Source organism: Macrotis lagotis, chromosome 7 (genome assembly GCF_037893015.1).
Source record: "Macrotis lagotis isolate mMagLag1 chromosome 7, bilby.v1.9.chrom.fasta, whole genome shotgun sequence".
Taxonomy (NCBI): Eukaryota; Metazoa; Chordata; class Mammalia; order Peramelemorphia; family Peramelidae; genus Macrotis; species Macrotis lagotis.
Window position 1 is genome coordinate 97,626,300 of NC_133664.1, and position 24,965 is coordinate 97,651,264.

At 35.0% G+C, this 24,965-nt stretch overlaps 1 protein-coding gene and 1 long non-coding RNA gene across 3 annotated transcripts in view; one reads left to right on the forward strand and one right to left on the reverse strand.

The window, feature by feature from the left end:
- CNTNAP2 (contactin associated protein 2) overlaps positions 1–24,965 on the reverse strand; it is a 2,968,630-nt gene that overhangs the window by 82,651 nt on the left and 2,861,014 nt on the right. The window lies entirely within an intron of this gene.
- LOC141492801 (uncharacterized) overlaps positions 1–24,965 on the forward strand; it is a 153,270-nt gene that overhangs the window by 77,779 nt on the left and 50,526 nt on the right. Inside the window, exons 1-3 of one of the 2 annotated variants that reach the window (XR_012470050.1) lie at positions 7,964–8,102; positions 9,568–9,826; positions 18,514–18,593. This is a non-coding gene — a long non-coding RNA (uncharacterized LOC141492801). Of the gene's footprint in view, positions 1–7,963; positions 8,103–9,567; positions 9,827–18,513; positions 18,594–24,965 lie in introns of those variants that run through there. The other variant, XR_012470049.1, reaches the window with a different exon arrangement.

Sequence of the window (24,965 nt, forward strand, 5' to 3'; positions counted from 1 at the left end):
ACACACACACACACACACACACACACACACACACACACACATCTTGGAAGTTAGGAAAATATGAATTCAAATCTAGTTTACCTCAGTTTCCTCACTGGTTAAGTGGGGGGATAATGAATACCAGCATGTACTTTCCAGGGTTATTATGAGAATTAAATGAGATTATATTACCAAAAATTGTTTGGCCCAGGGGTCTGGTACAATGCAAAAGTTTTTACCCTTTCCTTTCCCCTTGAATACCAGATAGAATCTGGACTTCAGTTAAATAATCTTAGTAAAAATAAGTCTTTAGTAAAAGCAAACACCAGCAGATTTAAGTCATAGCAACAACACTGAGTCATGGGCCTCAGATATAGCTCTAAGCTTTCCCTGGGAGCTTAGTCATTCCTGGTTTACCAGGCAAGGTGCTATATGCATGGCTGTCTGTCACTTAATAGCCTTCTCAGACAGCTTTTAATAGATCTGAGAGCTGTACAATTATAATCTGGAAAGAGGCCATTTCCTTTGGCACCCTGTTATCAGAGAAGAAATGGAAATTCATCAAAGACAATAGTTTTTATTGATGTTGGGAAATTGGCATCTAAGTGTGGGCACCTATAAATGTCTGCCTATCCATGACCAATACTGGAGGAGCCTCAGAACTTGATGGATGATGACAACAGCTAGGCCGGGAAGAGGAATGTGACTGATTTTCATCTTCAGATTTCTCCCTCAGATTTATGGGTTGAAATGCTTTGCATTACCATTTTGACATATATTCAATATTATAAATGAAGGCAGAGCAGAGTCCTTGAGAATACTCTTAGTAACTCTCCAGATAGAAATTAAGATATTTAGGATCTTTAACAATTGGCCTTCATTTATGTTTTAGTTGAGTTCACAGCTGATCTGGATAGGAGTCTTAATCCACTTCATCTTCCCACCTGGGCTGATTTGGCCTTCCCTAGGCAATTTCATCCTATGATTACCAAATGTCAGAATTAGTGTGGATACCTGATCAATTTAGTTCACTACAGCTCAATCCAAAGTTTTTCTTTTTCTTTTCCCCTTTTTTTCCATGGTGAAGAACAATGACAAGCCTTAGTTGTCATATTCTTATTTTTTTTTTTTAGTTTTTGCAAGACAATTGGGTTAAGTGCCCAAGGTCACACAGCTAGGTAATTACTAAGTGTCTGAGGCTGGATTTGAACTCAGGTACTCCTGACTCCAGGGTGGGTGCTCTAGCTGCCCCTAGTTGTCATATAAAGAAAAAAAGAAAATTACTAGAGAGATCTACCTTTTACCTGAAATCATTCATGATCTCTCCAATTATTCCCAAATTAATTTGCATTTAACTACTTTCTATTTATTCTTCTTCTATTTGCTGTGCATATACTTCAATGTATCCTTTTCCTCCCTTTTTAGAATATAAGCCATTGTGAGTAAAGATTGCTTTAGTCTTCATAAGAGATAATGAGGCTGTTCCTTATGTCCGGTTGACTCTGGATTCATTCAGTCAGTAAGTCAACATGCATTTATTAAGTGTCTACTACAAACCAAACATTATGCTAAATACTAGGGATACAAAGAAAGAAAAAAGACAGACCCCAGCCCTTAGGAGGTCACAGTCTACTGGGGAAGACAACATATACAAATAGGATATGGGGTCATTTAGATGGCACAGTGGATGCAATCCTGGGCTAGGAACCTGGAAGACTCATTTTCTCTAAGTTCAACTCTCTTGGGAAAATCATTTTAACCTGTTTGCCTCAATTTCCTTATTTGTAAAAAATGAGCTTGATAAGGAAATAGCAAACCACTCCAGTATCCATGCCAAGAAGACCCCAAATGGGGTCACAGAGAGTGGCTAAAACCAAGATATAGATGAGATAAATTAGGAAAGAATTAGGATAAAGGGGATGACAAGTAAGCAAATTCTAATTTTATTCTTATAAATCTCAGGAGTTCTATTCCTGCTAGTTGTTTAGGAATGATGTTAGTCTTTTTGGAAATGTCAGCATTAGATATACATCCTTAAATAGATGTTTCCTTCACCTCAGCAGTTTTAAATAAATAGGAATATGTATTTTTACTCTTAAGGGACTCTGCTAAGGCTAAAGACTTAGTTCTAAGGAAGTTAAGAAAAAACATAGTTTAGAGTTGGAAGGGGACTTTAGAGGTCATCTAGTCCAATCTCTCATTTTACATTTGAGTAACCAAGGCTTAGAGGGACTAAGTGCAAGGTCACAATAGTAGTTAAATGAGAGTTTAAATCCTTACCAGTTACAAGATCTTGGACAAGTCTTTAACTTCTTTAGTTGCAGTATTCTCATCTGCATTATGTAATAATAATCATAATAACTCTTCATTCACAGGTAAGAATCATATCAGATAAAATATATAAACCATTTTTCAAACCTTAAATCCTAAATAGATATAGATATTATTTTTATTATAGAGTTGTGTGCTTTTTGTAGTGGAAAATAAGGATATGGCAGGAAAGGCCAAAATGAAAATCTTTTCCCCCAGATGACTAGAATAGTAATAATAGCTAATATTTACACGACACTTGAGTCTGTAAAATACTTTACATATATTACCTCATTTTTATCCACCCTGGGAGGTAGCTAATATTGTTATCCTGATTTTAATAATGAGAAAATTAAGAAAAACAGAGTTTACCTGACTTGTCTGGTGTCACAGAACAGAATTTGAACTCAAGTCTTCCCAATTCCAGGTCTAGTACTGTGTCATTTAGTTATAATAACAATAACATTTATATAATGCATCATTTTTTAGTCATTTGACCAACAAATCAATTGACTAGATATTTTCTTTGATTCTTGATTTCTTGAATCTGTTCAAAACAGAAATTATGCACCAAAGATAAAACAAATTCAATTTTCTATGTAATCTAGAAACCCAAAGAAGCTAAAAAACAAAAACAAAAATGATGTTACTCCTAATCTGAGCTCTTGCAACATTCCCTCTACTACTGCTGACTATGGTACCGACAGTGAGGTTACACTGGTTTACCCAAGGACCCAGTCCATGGTCTTAAAATAACCCCCCACCCCATAATTCTGTCCTCCTTACTCATTTTGAGTGTTGGGAGAGTGATATGGGCTTCAAGATATGGACATTTGGGGCGGCTAGGTGGCGCAGTGGATAAAGCACCGGCCCTGGAGTCAGGAGTACCTGGGTTCAAATCCGATCTCAGACACTTAATAATTACCTAGCTGTGTGGCCTTGGGCAAGCCACTTAACCCCATTTGCCTTGCAAAAACATAAAAAAAAAGATATGGACATTTACTGGGACCTCAGTGACCAGTGACGAAGCAGTGGGTTAAGCACGAAATTTCTTCAGGAGACAGAGGAACAGAAAGGGGCAGGAAACCTATGTCTGGTCTTGCAATATGTTCAACTTGACACCCCAATTCTTCCCTCTTTCAGTGTCTTGGAGAGCCAAATTCTAAATTTGGTTAAATTCTAATTTCAGGCTGTAATAGCAACAATGTGACAGTGCTCTGAATTCTTTGGCTGGTGAACTAAGGAATGGAATGAATGGGTCAGGACATTGGGGCAGCACATCATGTATATAGAGAGCTGTATATGGAAGAGATCTGTCCCCAGTTTCTACTAGGATCAATTCTATCAATCCAAAATTATTGGGGGCAGGGACCTAGGTTGGAGAATTACCTAGTATGGGAAGAGATACTGTGAAATACAGCTTCCAGGAAATCACTGCCAGGGAGATGGGAATCAAATAATGAACAATAAGTGAAAATAAGAGGGGAAAAAACCTGAAATTACCAAAGATTTCAACAAGAGAAAAACTCAAAGACCTTGAACATAAACAGATAAGCCAAATAGGGAAAAATATCCGCAGAAGGAAAAAGAACCTTCAGTTCTAGTAAACGAGTTCAAGCACTTTTGTATAAATACTGCAAAACAAAGTAAAATGATTCAAATTTTGTTGAGAGGGAGGACCCTGTGGAATTTGAGTAGTATCTTACAAAGAAGACAAAGATAATTCTTTATTACAAACTAGGGGTAAAAAAAAATAAAGATCTGGAGAAGAAGTTATCTCTGAAACTAATAGGCATTTTGACTAACCACTGAATTAGAAACAATCTGAAAAATGTTTTTGTTCATGATACACAGACTGAGCTGCCATTTCCTCAATCTATTCTTGATACCTGAATACTATATTATTGCTCAGTGAAAGAAGAATATCCAGTCTTTCTCTCCTCTCTCACCCACTTCAATATATAATCCCTAATATAAATCTTTTTTTTTCTCACCTGCAGTTTCTTACACCAAAGTAGAATGCTGAATCTTGATGATTAAGTGACTTCTACTGGCTAGAAATGTGCAATTATCTATTCAAACCACGAAGTCCATTGGCAAAGGTTAACCTTGTTTGTGTAACTTCCATGATGTGCCATCTGTTTTCTTTAAAAATGAGTTTAATTTGAAAGCTATGTGGCAGGCAGGCAGCACTCTAAGTTCTCAAATGTCTGAACACCTTGGTCCAAACTTTTTTTAACTGTACTTTAGATTGTTCTCATCTCTAAAAGGTTTTCAAAATACTATACTAACCCTTCTTGCTTCCATTTTTTTCCACAAGTGCCTCAAATAAGCACTTTTCTCATTTGTTTACTGCTTGTCAGAAGGTTTATTGGAAATAAATTCAGATGAGCTACACAGATGGGTTATATTCATTAACACCCATCACATTCACACTGTGAAGTGTGAATATTGAAGTTACTGGAGAAATAGAGATTATTGGGTAAATCTATAAAGTAATTAGCAGAGGAGCTGTATCAGAGTAAAAGAATAGTTTCTGTGCTTGACAGAACAGCTTAAGGCATAATGAAGTTTAGTTCAATGAGCATTTATCATTCATTCATTGATTTGTTCATTTGTCAAGAATTTAATAAGCACTAATTTTACATCAGGCAATATACTCTGTATTAGAGAGGACAAAGGCAAAAAAAATACCCCAATTTTTCCAACTCTCATAGAGTTTATATTCTATGAGGGGAAAAGAATATGCAGAAAATTAAATATCAAATTTTGTACAAAGTTATTTATGGTAAGAGATTCCTAGGAATGATGCATAAAGGTGATTAAGACAAGCTTCCTATATGAAGAACTTCAGAAAAATCTTCGGTTTCTGTATCTTTGGGAGGTGAGGGTACTATATTTATCTGAATTGTAATGGAAACTTAATGCCTTCCCATTTTATAATTCAGAAATTCTCTTCTATTAAGTATTTGCGTAATGGAGTTGACAATGAAAAAGTATATCTATATCCAATATCTATGCCTCTGCACATGCTGGATTATATATCTCTTGAGCATCAGTTTTTTGGAATACATAGCTTCCTTCCAAGATCCAGCTCAGGAACCACCTTTCCTGATTTTCTCTAGGTATTATTTCTTTTTTTTCTTCTTCTTCAAATTATATTGTACCTATTTAACTGTCTAAATGTTGTGTTCTTCCAGTAAAATATAAACTCTTTGAGGACTAGATAGTATTTTTGCTTTACCCTTCTATCCATGGCACCCACAATAGCATCTTAGAGTTCTTTTTTTCTGGTCTAGTTCAGTGATTTTTATTCATAGAGAAGTTCCTAAGGAGGAACCAGTAACTGTTTTAGGATTTCTTGTCTTGGAGAAGGGCAACTATGTGGTGCAGTGGATAGAATATTGGTCATGGAGTCAGGAGGACCTGAGTGCAAATCTAGTCTTAGAACAGACTATGTGACCCTGGGCAAGTTATTGAACTTTGTTTGCCTCAATTTGCTCATCTGTATAATGATCTGGAGAAGGCAGTCTTTCTCTGCCAAGAAAATACCAAATTGGTTCACAAAGAGTTGAATATAACTGGAAAACGACTGAAAGTCTTGGGAAATTCTTGGAGGCTACTGACAGGCTAAATCTTATGGTCTCATAGATCTAGAACCAGTAGGGATCCAAGAGGTCCTCTCATTTCCCTCATTTTACAATTGAGGAAAATGAAACTAAGGGAAATTAATATCTTACTTTTCCAGGGTCACAGTCAATATGGAACCAACTTGTGAGAAACTTTGAACTAAGGTGTTTGTACTAATTCCCAAGTGATCTTTTATTCACTTTACAGACTTCTTGCTGAATGATTTAATCATTAAAAAATCAGTGCCCATTTAGAAATAACAATATATCTATTCACATTTATGATTTTATATGCAGTTCTTTTTTTAGGTAGGTCTAGTGAACATAATCCTCTAATTTCCATTCTTTCCACTTTGAATTATTTCATATTGACTTGTATATCTTTCTCTGTCTTCATACTTTCATCATTCATCATGCTTTATTGGGCAACAATTTCTGCTACTCTTATAGATCATTTTGCAACAACTACACATTCAGGTTATTTCCAGTTTTTCATTCTTATAAATTACATCACCATCAATATCTTTATATGAATATTTTTTCCTTTTAATTTTCTAGGGACAAAGCTCCAATCATGGGAATCAGTTGATCTGACCATTTTTAATCTCTCTTTTCTATGGTCAGATTGTTTTCCAGAAAGACTCAATCAAATTGTATGGTAACCAGTCTTGTCTATTTCTATATCTAAAAGGATATCGGTTTGATTGCAGTCTTGCCAATATTAGTTTTAACTTTTTATTTGTAAAGCTTTTTGCTGGCTTAATGGGTGTGAGGTGATACTTCATAGATTTCTAATTTGTATTTTTAAAATCATTGCTGAGTTTGAACATTTAAACATCCCTGTATTTACTACTTGCATTTCCTTATTTGTGAATGGCATGTCTGTTTATATATATCATTTAAATTCTGGACAATAGGGGTTCATCTTCAGATGGATTTGACCTTCTTTGAATATCACAGGAGCAGATATTTCCTATCTTGTTCTTACTCAACATCTTGAACTTTGGAAGTTTGTTTTCAGTTAGTTATATGTGGCTGAGAAGAGAAACAGATATAATATGATGGAGAAAAATTTTAAATTGTTTGAGAAACTGAAAGAATTGACAACAGCAACAGCTGGGCCTTAAAAATGTATGCATATAAAAGGGTTAGCTCTCTGCTTATTCTCTTTTCCTTCCCAGTAGGGAGTGAAACAAAGTTTACTATGAACTGGTCAGTCAGGTAAGGATGGCTGCCAATTCATAATGTTCCAATGGGAGTTATCTATCTACTATCCAGTAAATATATGTCTTGAGAATATGGTTTATCTTTTTTGTGTCTAGTCTTCCCTGGTCTTAGGTAAATGACCCCCTAAAGAAGAGTGTGCCTAGGGGAAGCTAGGTGGCAGAGTGGATAAAGCATTGGCCCTGGAGTCAGGAGGACCTGAGTTCAAATGTGACCTCAGACACTTGTGTGATTTTGGGCAAGTCACTTAACCCCATTGCCTTAAATAAATATAGTTTTTTTTTTTTAAAAAAAAGAGTGTGCCTATGTGAGTTTAGAAGATTAATCAAAGCCATCAGAGATTCCACCAGCAACTGATGGTAATGGCTGATGTATGATTTTGTTATTGTTCAGTTAGTTCAGTGGTGTCTGACTATTCCTAAACCTCATTTGGGGTTTTCTTGCCATTTCCCTCTCTAGCTCATTTCATAGATGAGGAAAGTGAGGCAAACAGGTTTAAATAACTTGTCTGAAGTTTTTCAGCTAGTAAGTATCTGAGGTTGGATTTGATTTTAGATATTCCTGATTCTAGGCCTAACGCTCTATCCACTGTATCACCGAGCTGCCCCAAATTGATGTATGATAGTGACTAATACAAGGAAATATCTGGAAAGAGATGTCAAAAGACATTCATTCAGGGAAGGCAGGGTCTTCAGAGTCCATCATCCTTTATGACAGAAAACCTTTTTTGAACTCTAGAAAATCACTTATTCTTAGAACCTAGAAGAGAGCTGCACATAAAGGGATCTTCATGAAAATTCTACAGAGAGGAAAAAATTCCAAAGACAATTTATGAGATACTTCTACACATCTTTCCTGATGCCTGTGCCTCACTATTATTATATTTTGTTCAACCCATTATACTCTGGTACCTTGTATGTTTAAGGGAGAATACATTTCCAGTTTCAAGGAGTGAGTGAAGTATGGATTGTTTTGACAAATTATTCTTGCTTTACCTTCTGAATCCCTTTTTAAATAGTTATGGAAGTCAATCAATAAGGGTTGATCAATAAGGGGAAACACACCAATGGGAGTCCTATGAATGCCAAAACCCATAAGTTTTTGGGTTTAACCCTAGAATTCTGAGTAGAAGTAATCTCCCTCTAGGGATTTAAACCACTAATCTAAGAGGGAGTTGGGGAATTAGCCTCTTGTAGGTATTGGTGGTGATGGTTGTGCTTCATACTTTTTTGGTCATTTGTCCAATGTAAACTTGAAATTACCCTTAGAATCTTCTATCATTATTTGAAAAAAAAACTCATGTGAAATTTGACTTCTAAACTTATCATGAATCTCTTTACTCATTTTTATATTCTTTAGCCAAATATGAAGTATATTTTTAAATTTTTAGATGACTAAGAAATATTGCTATGACCAGTTATCTTATTGTGTAACCTTCAGATACCCTCAAGGGCAACTGAGGCATACAAGACTATCCCTACCCTAAATAGTGTGAATTTTTCATTCTGTTTGCAATTGTTCTGTCTTTTCCTAACTCATGAAGTGTTTAGTTTTTATTTCTTGATATCTGATTCTAGTATTTTCCTTTATTTACCCTGTTTGCTTTTTGTAACACATAGAATTAAGTAACATTATGAGTTAATGGACTTCCAAAGAGGGAAGAGGGGATAACTAGGTGATAAAGTGCATAGAGAACTGGGTTTGCAGTCAGAAAGACCAGAGTTCAAATGTTGATCTCAGACTTTTATTAGCATTGTGAACCTGTGCAAGTCACCCAACCCTATTTGACTCAGTTTCTTATCTGAGAAATGAGCTTTATCAAGAAACCCCAACTGAGGTCATGAACAATACTATCAAGAAAGCAAAATGACTATCTGATGAAGCTTTCTAAATAACTGAGGAAAGAAGGAAAGTGAAAGGAAAAGGAGAAAGAGAAAAATATCTTCAACTAAATGCAGAATTCCAAAGAATAACAAGCAGAGACAAAGTTTTCTTAAATGGGCAATGCAAAGAAATAGAAGAAAACCATAGAACTGCAAATATAAGTGACCTCTTCAAGAAAATTAGTTATATCAAGGACAAGTTTCACATACAAATAAGCATCACAAAAGATAAGATAAGATAAGATACGATAAGATAAGGGATTTAAAAAGAGGCAGAAGAGATTAAGAAGAGTGACAAGACTTTATACAGTTTATAAAGTTTATACAGTTTATACAGTATATAAAAGAGTTTATACAATAAAAATCCTAACATTACTAAGTACCATGATGGTGAGTTTACTAATCTAGAGCTAGATATCTTGGAGAATGAAGTCAAATGGATCTTAAAAAGAGCCAAACATGGAATAACTGGTTGGCTAAAGATTGGAAAAGGAGTATGATAAACTGTATATTGTCACCTGATTTTCTTAATTTATATGCAGAATATATCATGGAAAAAGCCAGGCTGGAAGAATCAAAAGTTGCAATTATTGTTGTTGGGAGAAATATTAACAATCTCAGATATACAGCTAATATTGCTCTGATGGCAGAAAGTAAAGAGGAATTAAGAAGCTTCTTTGATGAGAATAAAAGAAGGAAGTATTAAGGCTGGTTTGAAGCTTAACATGAAAAAAAAACAAAAATCTAAGATCTTGGAAACTGGTCCCATCACTTCCTGACAAATAGGAGAGAGAAAAAAATGTAAGTATTCTCAGATTTTATATCCTTGGGCTCAAAGATCACTACCACAGTGCCTTCATCTCTTTCAGTCTTTCTTCATCTTTAAAACTGTCATAAATTAACATCTGCCTTATAGACTTGCTGTGAGAATCAAATGAAATTATATCTATATATCTCACTTAGTAAATCTTAAAGTATTCTACAAATATCATTATAGGTCCCAAAACTTTTCTTGGATTTTACATTCAGTGTCATTCAGACAAGCCATGAAAGAACATTGAAGTGATTTAGAGAACCTTTCCATAGTTGACCTGGATTCCTGTTTTTTGCTGATAGGAAATAGCTGTGATAATGGTGGCTAGAGGGCTAGTCATCATTGTAATTCAATTCTGATGTAAACTAGATGTGTGACCCTGGGCAAATCATGTAACTTTCTCAAGGGTTTAGACAACTCTCTAACACCACAAATTAAAGAGATGTTCGATCTTCATTCCACACTAGGAATTATCCACATAGATGAAAACCATGAATCTACATCAGTAATTTCCCTGCAATTCTTTGACACAATTAATTCATGAGTATGTAATAATTCAACCACTAGATGAAAATAATTATGTAAATTTCACACATACTTTCTCTTTTTTTCAAGAAAAATGCCTTTCATACTTTCTCGTAACAGGGAAATGGCAAAGTTGCTCAATATGTATTTTGCCTCTTTCTTTTTCTGCTAATTAAAATGACTTCTAGACTGGGAAAGGGTCAGTGATATTTGTTCAGGGACTCATGATTTCACTGCTGGGATAAGGAAACTCCTTACACGTATATAGCATAGCAATGTATATAGTTAAAAGCTTTCCAGAATTGCTTTAGGCACCAAGGGGTCTAGTAATTTGTCTGGTATCACACAGCCAGTTTGTATCAGACTTGAGCCTAGGTTTTCCTGACTTCAGTCCAACTCTTCATCCATAGAAAATAACAGAAGTAAAAACTGCTACTGAGGAATTGGTACTCCAAAAAAGTAAGGAAATAAGAGAATACCTAGCTTCTCTTAATAAACTGGTTGAACTACTTCCTTTGAAATTAAAGAAAATGGCAGATATGATTACTGAACTATTGTCATTAACAGGTAAAAGATCATGGAGAATGTGGGATGTACCAGATGATCAAAGAAGGACATTTTCTTTTGCTTTTAAAAAAAGTAAAGGAGAATAGAATCTGCAAGCTAGAAAAATCAGTGAACTTGACTTTGCTTTTCAGCAAAATTTAGATAAACATCTAAAGAAGAGATCACAAAATGATTTCATCAAGAATAGGTCATATCAGAATAATTTTCTTTATTTTTGAAAGGCTGAGTTAACTGTTAAATATGTAGAATGTTGTAGATTCAATTCATCTAGATTTTAGCAAAAATATATAAAAAAATTTATCCTGTACTTATGGAAAAGACTGAAAGAAACCTATTAAATGATTGAACAAAGGGATGCATTTATATTCCTTTAGGAAGCATTTAATGATTCAATGTCAACTTTGAAGGGGTATTCAATGGAGTCTCCTTGAGACCCGGGCTTCACCTTGTGCTACATAACATTGTATCTAGTGACTTTGATAAAGGTCAAGAATCACTATCACCAAATTTTCAGATGATATTGAGTAGGGAGAAACAACTAACACTAAAGAGTTAGAATCTAAAAACATGAATTTAATAGGAATAAATATAAAATCTTATCTGAGAGTCTTAAGAAAGCCACTTCACTATTTCAAGATATGAGATGATAAATGGTTAGTCATAAAAAAAAGATTTGTAAATTCTCAAGGACTAAAAAATCAATAGTAATAAACAGTACAAAATCAGACTCCAAAAACCTAAAGACATCTTAAGTTGCATAGTGAGATGCACAATTTCTAGAAATAAGGAAGGAATAGGCCTACTGTAATCTTTCCAGGTGGAACCACATTTGAAGTATTACATAAAGTTCTACAATTTAAGAAAACCAGCTATGGTTTATGACCTGGAGTTATTTAGCAGAGAAGAGAAGATTCAGAAAGGATATAACAGGAATCTTCAAGTATTTCAGGGGTGGAAGGATTGGATCTTGAGTGTGATCTTAGTGTGATCTTGAGCAAATCACAATTTCTTTGGACCTCACTTTCTTCATCTGTAAAATGTAGGTATTAAATCTCAAGAAGAAATTGAATCTTGAAGTAAGAAGACACTTCCTAGTAATTAGACCTATTGAAAAGGGCAATGCATTGCCTCAAGGGAGAAGTTTCCTTATTATTTGAGGCATCATGCAAAGGTTGTTTGACCCCTTGTTAGGTTGTAGTGATTTTTTTTCATGTATGGGTTGGCTTTCATGAACAGCAAGGTCCTTTCCAATCCTGAAATTCATAATGAATTGTATTTTTAACTTCATTAAGAATGAACTCTGTGTACATGCCCAATATTTTGTTATAGTTTCTTAGCAAAGAAAATTCATGACATGAAATCAGTTATATTACAAAATAAAAATAAATGTTGAAACAAATATTAAACTGGTTTTGAAAAAGTTATGAGAAAATTTTTTTTCTTTTCTCTTCAGTCACCTCAGATTCCCTGAGGAAATAGATAACTAAATTTAGGGTCATTTGGTATGCAGAGTCTAGACTTCATTTAAAATAATAAGTAATTTAATTTCATGTGGGTTTTTTCCATCTCAGTTTGACTGCATAAAAGAAAAGACTTTTTTGTAGATAGAAGTTCTTGGTTTGCTGGGCTTGCATTAATTTCTATTACATTAAGTAATGAATCAATACTGCAAAGGAGACAAAATAATGGAAACTATGTTTATTACTTTTTAAGTTTATGGTCAGGCTGAAGGGATATTTTTATAGCTATTTTTATTTGGAAAGGAATTGAGAAAAAACAAGATTTCATTTGGATGCTATTTCAATGTACACTGACCAAATGAAAATGTTAAATTCTAGAAAAAAAATGTTATAGCTAAGATACCCATTATGGATGCCAACTGAGAGTTTGTCTATATGACAACTGATTGAAAAGTAAAAAAAATCATTTAACCAGTTAGCACACAATTAAACAATTAACCATGTGGTTGGCCTGTAATAATTTTGCATATTTTTGAAATCAGAGAAAATTTAATTGTATGGATCTTAGTAGAATATTTAGCTTTTTATTTATCAGATAAGGAAACTGAGGTCAAAAAGGGCAATTACTTTCCCTTTTAGTCATAGAACTAGCTAGTAGTAGTAGTAGTAGATCTGTTTTTTTTTTAAGTTTTTGCAAGGCAAATGGAGTTAAGTGGCTTGCCCAAGGCCACACAGCTAGGTAATTATCAAGTGTCTGAGATCGGATTTGAACCCAGGTACTCCTGACTCCAAGGCCGGTGCTCTATCCACTGTGCCACCTAGCCATCCCGTAGTAGTAGATCTGAAATGATTTGAATCTAGCTCTCCTGACTCTGAAGTTCAGGGTTCTTTTCCCACTATACTAGGATGCCTCCTGATTTTTTTCTTTATCATTCTTTCCTGCATGAGCTAAATTAAATAATTCATAGGATTATAGATATGAGTTTGAAGGAAGTTTTTGTGTCATTTAATTTCATTTTATTATTTTATTTTTGAGACTGGGTTTCTCTACAATGTCCAGACTTAAAGTATTGAGATCAGGTTAATTCACAACCCTGATCCCCAAACTCACAGCTCTTATCACCAGAAAATTTACCCTGCTCAGTTTACTTTCCTGAACTGGTCAGATTCATCCTTACTAAGGCAACTTAGTGGCCTTCTGTACCCGGAGGCTGATCAAAATACAAATAGCAATTTCTCTGAGCTAAACAAAGTACAATATAACTGATGGTGAAAATTATAAAGAAAGTCATTTATTGATTCACATCTACTCATTTTGTAAACATACATATTCCAGAAGATTCTTTATCTTTTCCTTAAGACCAAATGTAGATGAAGAGTTAGAAAAAATAAAGCATCATGCTTCAGTTTTGTATCTAAAATTTCAGAAGCTTTGTTTTATTTTGTAATATCTGTGCTTTGCTCATAGGTTTTTTTAAACTTGATATAATTTATCTTCTTTGGCTCCCTCTTTTGCATTATAAAAGTTGCAAAAGTTTCTTTATTTTCAGTTATGAACAACATTCATAGTTATCATCTATATACCATATAGCAATAAAACAAATAATTAGCTCATTTGAATGGTAGCTGGCCATTCATGAATTTGCAAACTGTGTTTCACTGCTATGAATAATAATCTTCACTTTACAATAAGTCCTAGTTTTGCAAATAAGACTGGGGTTAAGTAAGTTGATTCTCCAATTTAAAACTTACAACATTAGGCAGTATACAATTCAAGGTGGACAAGAAGATTCCTGAATTTTCAGTAGTAATTGTTTTCTATGATTAAATTTGCATTCTAGAGATTATTCTTATTAAAAACAAAACAAAACAAAAATCCTACATTGTCAATAGATATAGATCTTTGTTCTTTCTCATACTTAGCAATTCCTCAACTGTCCCTGAACCTTTTATATTGACTGCTTCCCAGACCTAGAATGCACTCCTTTCCCATCTCAGCCTTTTTGATTCTCTTGTTTCTTTCCAGACTCAACTTCAGCTTGACCTTCCACATAATGTCTTTTTGATTACCCTAGCTGATAATTTCTCCACAAACAGGGTCCTTTTTGTATAACTATATTTTCTCAATATCTACTTTTTTAAACCACTAAAGTTACTTAAATGCTAAATAGCCAGTAAGCCTTAATAAAGTCCCTAGCTGTTCCAAGCACTGAATTAAGGGCTGGAGATACAAAGAAAGACCATATCAACCCAACCCTAACTCTACTATCACCTAATAACCTTCTTGAAGTCAACTTTTCTTTCCTTTTCCCTTTCAACTTTGTGAAGAAGTAATTTGGATCCAAAGTAAAAAGTTTAAATGATTCTTCTAAACTATGAATTCATTTGAAGTCCAAGTCTTGGCAGGTTTGTGTTTTCCTAAACAATTCAAGTGAACAGGATAAATGCAAACAGACTACCTTACTTAGCCAAAATGAATCTGGAATTTTCTTTAAACTTGCACTCATTTCTTTTAAAAGGCTTCAGCAGAGACTCCTATATTCACATTGATCTAAAGTGGTGACACATTTCCTTCCTAATGTAATTCTGAGATGATACACCATCCATAATTAATCTGAAGGTAAAGCATCTTGGACACTAACTGGGTTTCCAGTTTAGCAATATTTGTACTTTGTCCTGCCCATTGTAAAGGACAAGTTTCATATTTCCATTGTGTTGAAATAGAAATTAATGACACCTCCTAGAAAATGTGCTGCTCCCATGCAGTAATGTCTAATAACATTCTGATAATATACTCTTAGACATATTTGTGACCCTCTCCCTTCTGGTGCTATAGTGTGAGCAGAAGCAGCAGTAGCTCTCACTAGGAGACACTTAGATCAATATTTATGACTTTAGTCAGCAGAAATGGAAGCTGAGCAGGTGCCAGACATTTAGACTTACAGACTCAGGAGGGCTCAGCATGCTCTGAAAGTCAGTCTGATCTGAAATCATTCAGACAGGCCCCAGAATGGGAAAATGCTAGCTCACCCAATTCACAAAGAGTGTGTCAACAGCCCAACTCATTCTCATCTCTGACCAGGTTATTTCATTTAATATTATTCATCAAGATTTTGATGAAAGTCTATTATTTGCCTTAGATATGAGGTGACTGACATATAAGCTATTTTAGAGGGTAAACTTTGAACTAACACAAAACAGTATAAAATAATTTTGATGATATTTAAATTATTTATAATGAACTTTCTTTCCAACAGTTCTATGGGACAGGAAGTACAAGTATTAGAATTTTCTTTTCATGGATTAAGAAAATGAGATCCAGAGAGATTATATGATTTCCTTGAGGTCATAAGACAACCAAATGTAGTTACCAAGATTTTAGTGTTGGCTCTCTTCTTGCTTTAAGTTGTCTTCCTTATTTCCTCTCATGATTTCAACTATCACCTTAATAGAAATTTGTATCTCTAGTTGTGTTCTATTTCTCTAATTCTAAATCAGAACCCAAATTAACTATGAAGGACATATGAAAGTAGATATTATCAGCATCCAAAGAAAGAACTTTTAAGTAGAAAGATATATAGAATGACTTTATATATATTTTATATACACATATATGTATCTATACATAGATATATAGTTACATGTTTAATGGTAGCCATCTCCAGTGAAGGGAAAGAGGAAGAAAAGAAAAAATTGATATGATAATTTTGCTATGTATTTAAAAGAAATAACCAGAAATAACTAGAAATGCATAGTAGATTTGCAGTTTCTAATGTAATCATCTTTTTTATTATACTATATAGTGGAAATGCTTGTTTTATTACATAAATTAAAAATAAAATAAAAAAAAATTTCAAAAAAAAGGTCACCTTGGGGGAAGCTAGGTTCAAATCCAGTCTCAGACACTTGATAATTACTTAGATGTGTGACCTTGGGCAAGTCACTTAACCCATTGCCTTGCAACCCCCTCGCCAAAAAAGCAAAAAAGAACACCTCCTTCATAGCTGTCCTGTTCATCCTTTAAATAAAATATATCTAAAATCCAGCTTTTTAAATTGAAAATCTGCTTTCTATTTCCCTGTTTTTCTTAGTGGGCGCCATTGCTTACTCCATCTTTCTCATATATGAAATCTTAGTAATCTTTGTCTCTTCTTTCTCCTTTTCTCTTAAATCCAATGAGAACTATCTTATCCTCTATCAACTCAGATTCACCAACATCTTTCTTATCAGTCTTTCTTCTCTATTCTTACTGCCATCCCACTAATCCTCATTAGCACCTGCTGGGACTGTCATGCCTTCTAGCAAGTCTTCCTACCTTCACTATCAACCCCCCCCCATTTCATCCTTCATATCACTGAAAGATGAATCTTCAATAAAAATGGAGATGATCCTTTTCCCTCTCTGCTCAAAACTCAATGTCTCCACGTTTTAACTCTGTAAAGTTCCAAAATAACCTGGCCCCTGAAACTCCTTATAATCTGACAGCTAGGTGGGTAAAATGCTAGACCTGAAATCAGCAAGATTCATCTTCTTGAATCCAAATTTGGCCTCAATCACTTGTTAGCCTGACAAAACCCTTAAACTTGTTTTCCTCAGCTTCCTCATTTGCAAAATGAGTTGAAGAAGTAAATGGAAAACCATTTTAATCTTTGCCAAGAAAACCTCAAATGGAGTCATATGGTGTTGGATATTATAGAAGATGACTGAACTACAATAACCTGACATTTCTCTACTTTTCCTGTCTTATATTATTCTTGTCTACCTACTTGCTGACAATATCTTAGTCAAAATGGATTTTGTATGATCTCCATATCCTTCTGCTCCTCTTCTTCAGCATATTGCCTGGTATTTAATAGGTATTTAATAAATTCCTATTGATGTTTCATTGATTTATTGATATCCTATTTGCATCTGGAAGTAGCTTTCTAAAAAAGCAGCTTGTGAATATTTGTCTAATTGTGACTTGGGCATTTTATATGTGTGTCTGTGATAAGTTAATTTGTAGTGATTAAAAATGGTTTTTGAAATGCATGGCTGAGAAATGTTTGTAAAAAGCTCTTCACTTTTGAAAAGACTAACTATGTGATCATATAATTTAAGTCATTAAATTCATCAAATGTTTACAACATCCTTACTGGGTCAGAAAATGGACAGATCTGAAACAGTCTAGCTCATATTCTGCTATGCTGGAGTGGGGTATGGAAAACAAGTGCAAACTAAGGAAATAGAATAACTCTACAAATTTAGAAAAATAATTTAAAGAACTAACTTCTGAGGAAATTAATCCATCTAACAACTAACAACAGTCCATAGATCTATTTGTTATTCTTTCCCCAGATACTATTTCTAGTCTTAGCTATTCATCCTAATAACCCAAATAATACATATTCAAAAGTTGGAGGTCAAAAGGAAATGAATTATGATATTAATAAAAAGAAAAAAAGAATTATTTGTTTCAATTTCACACTGTTCATTAGACCAATATTTATTAAGCTACAACTATGAGCAAGCACTAGTTACTACCCCAAATGCCAAAAAATATTATAGATTATCCTTGTCCTTGGTCATGATGGACAATAAATGACCAGACACAAAAACATACCAGATATAAAAATACATAAAAAGTTAAATAGTAATCAATTGGATGGGAAATGTCACAACTGAATTCACAAGAGAGAGATCATTGAGTTGGGAATGGCTTCATTGAGAAGATTGTATTTAAGTTGAACCTCAAAGATTAGATTCAAAGAGAAGGATTTGAGGGTTAACCTGTCCTAGAATGGGACTATGAGATCAAAGGTGACAACTGATAATAGTCACTCTGTGATTACCCTTGACAATGAGCTGTCTGGACAAAGAAATGTGAAATTAATGCAGAGAAAGACACCAAGACAGAGTTAAATAACCCAGAACTAAGCAGCCCATTACTGGCTGATGGCTCTGACTTTCTTTGTCTTTTCCTTTGATATCTATTAGTAATCAAATATAAGGAAGGAGTGCTGCTGTCAAACTGAGTGCTTCTGCCCCCTCTTCCCCCCTCCCAAACCTGGCTCAAGGATGTAAGAACTTGACTCCCATAAGAGTTTTTTTTTTTTTTTGTCATTTGTCTTTTGTCATTACAGGGCATGGATTGGCTGAGAAATGTCAAGGGCAGGAAAATAAGAGTTCCAGAAGAATGGACAGATTGGGAAAGTTCAGACAGGTATCATAGTCCAGTCCAATACAACCCCAAAAATATTTAATTAAGCACTTGTACTAAGCACTGGGGATACAATTAATGAAAAGTAATACAGCTCCTGTCCTCAAGGAGCTTGCAATCTAAAGGGCAGACAAAACACAAAAGGAGGCCAGAAAGCAGGGGCAGGAATAGGGACATCAGGTGTTACCCAGTAGAGAGGCATATTGTTCTGTGGAAGTAAATCTAGGCAGAGAAGAAGATATAGTGAGAATGGGCTGGAACTTCAATTTCTGCCCTCTTATTAAGGAAGGCACCAAAAGGAGTTTGACTCTGCGCTTTAGACCTCCAATTTGGGAAGTGAGGAGGCTGAGGGTGGTGATATCCATATTAGAAGCATGGTGATGAGATCAGAAATGAACAGCTTCTATCCGTTATTCCCATAATCTGTCAAACAACTTCCCAGAAACCAAAGTCTTTGGGTTCTGGGGGGAGTATGGTTGCAAAGCTGAATAAAATAGACCATCACAGACAGGTTAGGTTAGTTTTCCATACTGATGATGGTCACCTAGTGTGAATGAATTATGGTTGCATACATTGGATGTACCTTACTAATAAAGATTTGTCCCCTGAAATGAGTTGAATTGTAATTCCCTACATGAAATGTACCCTGCTGATAAAGATTTGTTGCCAAGTTTGAGTGGAGCCATAGTTCCATGCATTAGATATATTGCTTGCATGAGAAACCCAGGGTTGAAACTACCAGTTGTTTTGCTTTGACTGAATCAAACTCTTGTAAGCCTGAAGACATGGCAAGGTTGAGGTGCCAAGATGATCTGTAAAATATCTCCATCTAAAAGTCCAAGACTCCCATTGTATACAGACCAATGCCAGTTGCCCTGTTCCTATCATATTAGATCACTGGGTTCAGATGTTTCTGAAAGAGATAGTGAGAATGGTATCTTTGAATAACATCCCCTTACTTTAATCCAAAATGATGCATGTGGCAGGTCATCGAGATCAAAGAACAATGTATTATTAATCAGCTTATCCTAGGAGGGATAAATCAGGCAAAATGCTCAATGCAAGGCAGTTGGAAAGGAAGAACGGCTCCTCCCTTAAGTACAACAGGAGTGCAAGAACCCGAGAGATCAGTGTGCTTTATGAAAGAGGTGACATTTGAACTAGGCCTTGAAGGAAAAATAAATTTGAATAGATGAGAGACAACATTTGTATAATACAGTACTTTAAAATTTGAAATCTACTTTATAAGGTAGTCCATTCTACACTTGGGTAGCTCTGATCAATAGGAGTTTTTCTTTAAAATAAGCCCAAATCTGCTTTTCTGCAATTTTCACATATTCATCAAGTGGAACAGATCTAATCCATTTTCCATATGCTGCCACTTAAACTACCTGAAGAAAGCTGTCCTGAATATCTTCTTTTTCCTAATTCTAGGCTAAACACTCTCAGCTCCCCATCTTGATCCTCATCTGGCAAAGTGTCCCTTCTTCTCCCCGTCTTATTGATCTTCTCTAGATCTGTTCTTTTTAATCCATGCCATTCCTAAAGTATTTATTCAGGACTGAAAATAATATTGGTGCTATTATCTGACTAATGTGTTTCCTCTCTACCTCCCTAATCTTCTCTCCTAATCTCACCTACTCATCAAACTCATTGTTCTTGGAAAATGACATGTGCATGTTATCCTCCATATCTTTTCCATAAAACATCCCCTGCCTGGGATTCCTTCCTTTCTCCTCTTTATCTCTTTAAAATGTTTCTTCTTTCCAAAGCCCATCAACCCCCTTCATAAAGTCTTTACACACTACCCCAACCCTTGGTGCTCATTCTCTTTGCTGAATTCCTGTAGTGTTATTGTCAATTAACTATTTGAGACATACCATATACTTAGGTGGCTTTTATATAAATATATATAAACATATACTGATTGGCACAGTGCATAGAGTATTAGAAACCCTTTATTCAAATCCTGCCTGAGAGATTTTCCTAGTACTGAGCAAGTCACTTATCTTTTCTCAGTCTCGTTTTCTGCACCAGTAAAACAGAGCTAATAATAATAGTGGCGTCTCTCTTTCAGGAACGTTGTGAGAATAAAATGAGATGACGTAAGGGGAGCACTTGACTGTATAAATGCTAGTTGTTATTATTATTATTCATCTAAAATGCATTTGTAATCTTTGCCCGACAAAACTGTAAGCTCCCTGAGTGTAGATACTCTGCCTTACATCCGGGTATCCCTAGCACCTAGCATAATATATTTTTTATAGTAAGTGTATAATGGGGCAGCTAAGTGGTGGCGTGGATAGAGCACCTGCAGTAGAGTCAGAAAGATCTGAGTTCAAATGCAACCCCAGACATTTACTAGCTGTGTGATCCTAGGTAAGTCACTGAACCCTGTTTCTTGCCAAGAAACCCCAAATGGGGTCCCAGAGAGTCAGACACAATTGAAATGACCAAACAACAAGAAGAAATAGTAGTAACTGTAAATATTGATTGAAGATGATGATGGTAACTGCTTTCAAGAAACCTTTCAGCTTTTTTGGGAAGTTGGGATTTAGATACAATGATGGTATATTCAGTAATCTTAATGCCAGCAATGTCTTCTTCTTCTTCTTCTTTTGGCAAGGCAATGGGGTTAAGTAACTTGCCCAAGGTCACATAACTAAGTAATTATTATGCATATGAGACAGTATTTGAACTCAGATCCTCCTGACTCCAGGGCTCTATCCATTGCACCACCTAGCTGCTCCCACTAATGCCTTCGTTAGGTCACAGGAACATAAGATCACAGATTTGGAATAGGAAAGGAATCTTAGAAAACGTCTAGTTGAAACATTTAATTTGAAAGAGGGAAACAGGTAGAGAGGTACATGACTTATACAAAGGCAGGAAGCTGTGAAGCGTGACTTTGAATCCAATGCTTATAGAGCCAAATCTAATACTCTTTCTCCTAGACCACCCTCAAAAAATCAAACTAAAACAAATTACATGAATGAGAACTATTCCATGGATTAAATGGCTTTCATATAAATGTATTAAGGGCAATTAGATGGAGTTGTGGATAGGCCTGGAGTCAAGAGGATTCTTCCTCGTGAGATCAAATCTGATTTCACACATTTACTAGATGTGTGAGCTTTGGCAAGTCACTTAACCTTGTTTGCCTCAGTTTCGTCATCTATAAAATGAGCTAAAGAAAGAAATGACAAACCACTCTTGTATCTGCCAAGAAAACCCCAAATGGGGTCATGAAGTCAGACATGACTAAAAAAAAATGACTGAAACAACAATAGCAATCCTTTAGAATGCATCTCTAATCCATTAGGCAAAGAAGATGATTCAGCAAAACAGAAGCAGTTCATTTTCCTTTGTTTTTAACCTTTTCATCCTCCCACTCTACAATCATGTGTCTCTGAAAGGGCCCCTTATTTATTTGCAGCCCTCTCAAAAGAAATTCAAGGACCTTGGGCTTTTAGGGGAAAGTGAAGAAAGAAAATGTTTTCTTTATGGCATTATGAACACTGAGCCCATTCATTTAGTTGTTACTGTTATTTGGTATAGCAATTCCAGAATGCTTTTAAATCATTTAAATTAGTTTGATATTAATATGCAAAAATGTTCTTTTGCAAACTTCTTGCTCTATATTCTGCTGCTTGGGAATGACTCAGATTATGAGAAACCCATTTAACTAAAAATTATACACCTAATACTAATAATTATCTAGCATATTGATGGAGCACTTTATAGTTTTTCAATCAAATTTGCCCCCATTATTTAGTTGATTCTTACAGTCTCTAGGTAAATTATATCATCTTGGTTTGACTGATAGAAAAATGGGGACACAAAGAGATCACATGTTATGAACACGATCAGTCAATAATTACTGGAGACAGGGCTAGTCTATAGTTTCAGAGAACTACTCTGGTTCTCTTTCTACTATTACAGTCATCCTTTCAATATAAATGCTCAAAATTCATCGACATCAAGATGATACCTCTTATGTTTGAAAATGACCTGTCTCATAATGAAATATTTTACTGATTCAAGACTGTGAATTGGTTTTTACTGATGCAAATCATAACCATTGGGGCGGCTAGGTGGTGCAGTGGATAGAACACTGGTCTTAGAGTCAGGAGTGCCTGAGTTCAAATCCGGCTTCAGACACTTAATAATTACCTAGCTGTGTGGCCTTGGGCAAGCCACTTAACCTGACTGCCTTGCAAAAAAAAATCATAACCATAAATTCCCTGCACATTTGATCAAGATTGACCAAATTGCTGTTGGCAAGAAAAATTAGCACCTGGTGGCCAATCCTCTGTCATTGGGTGGCATATGGATAGAGGATGGGACTTAAAGTCAGGTCAACCTACATTCAAATCCAGCTTTAGACACTGGCTGTGTGACTCTGGGTTACCTGATCTTTCTGTCCCATTTTTCTCAACTGTAAAAAAAAGAGGATAATTTAAAAGTTTACCTTCCTTGGTTGTTGTGAAAATAACAACTAATAATTAACTAATAATAAAAAAATAATAATGATAACTAATATTAATATAGGGTTTAGTATGTGCCAAATTCTAATAAATGTTCTACAGTTATAATAATAATAATAATAATAATAATAATAATAATAATAATAGCTAGGATTTATATAGAACCTACTATATTGCCAGACATTGTGCTAAGCACTTTACAATTATTTCATTTGATCTTCATAACATCCCTGTGAGATAGGTATTCTTTTTCCTCTTTTTTCCTTTTTTTTTTTGGGGGGGGTAAGGCAATGGGGTTAAGTGACTTTCCCTAGGTCACACAGTTAGATAATTATTGAATGTCTGAGGCTGGATTTGAACCCAGATCTTCCTGACTCCAGGGCTGGTGCTCTATCCACTGAGCCACCTAGCTGCCCCAAGTTAGGTATTCTTAATACTCCCATTTTACAGATAAGGAAATTGAAACAAAGAAAAGTGATATAAGGGGCAGCCTGAGACACTTAATAATTACCTTGCTGTGTGGCCTTGGGCAAGCCACTTAACCCCATTTGCCTTGCAAAAACTAAAAAAAAAAAGTGATTTGCCTAAGGTCACATAGTATTTATTTAAGAATGTGAGATTAGTTTTGAATTCAGGTCTTCTTAACTCTTGGTCTAGAATTCTGTCTACTGTGTCACTTAGTTGCTTAAGACAAAATTATATTTGGAAACCACTTTTTAAACTAATGCTAGATATAATTACAATCTTCAATTAACCAGAATGATACTTGGGCAAAAGACATAAGAATTCATCACTGAAGCCTATGCTCAAAGCCTTTCAACATATTTATGTTGTTAGCCCAGCCTTTGAAAATCCAAGGTTACTTCCTTGACATAATGAGACATATGGTGGATGTGGAGATAACATACCAATTAAAATAATTTAAAAACACTTTGGAAATGGAACACTAGCAGAAACAGCTCAATTAATTGGCATAGAATCCTTGTTGATATAGTGAGGAAAATTTTCTCTTTTTATATTTAGGCCTCACATTGAAAGGCCCATGTCCTTGAACTTCCTTCAAGAGACTTACATAAATAGAGACAAAAGAATATAGAACAAGAGTATGAGGTGGAAGAAGGAGAATAGCTACTTTTGCTTCTCTGAATTACTTTTTCTGCCTCATGGATTAGAGATACCTTCTAAGGGATAAGGGAGAGCAAAGTATTATAAAGAAATATGCCATAGAGCCTTAATCTTATGCATATTGGTAACTCTGTCCTAGGAACCCATTCTTTGTCTTCATAAATACTTCAGGTCTTTCAACTTTCAGGACTTCTTCAACCCTTCAGCCTTGCTCTGGACACACTCTCCTTCCTAAACTCAATTCTTCAGTGATCTCTATGCTCATCTCTACTTTCAAATTACTTGCTTCCTTATCCTGCCATAGCTTAGGCCTTGCTAAGACTTTTGATGAATAGTTATTTTATTTTATTCTCTCCATATGTCTTTTCTTCAAGTGAGGCTGAATGGAGCAAGAGGAAGTCTTGAAACTGCTGAGTGGGTTCACTATAAATTTATAAATGGTTGAATAAGCATTCAGTAAATATTTACAATGTGTGAAGCATTGTTTAAGTGCTAGGGCTGCTTGGTTCCTGCCTCAAAGAAGTCTACATTCAAATAAGGAGACAGCATATATTGGGACATGGTATATGATAGCGATTATATGTTTAGATGAGAAAGTCACAGGGACAGCCACTGAAGCCTAAGGGAAGTGGAATGGCATATTTATTCCAATTATAAAGATAGCATTACTTTTTTCCTGGATTGCTTATATTTTTATCTTATTTTATTTTTCCCCAGTTATATTCGAAACCAAATTTTAACATTCACTTTTAAAACCATGAGT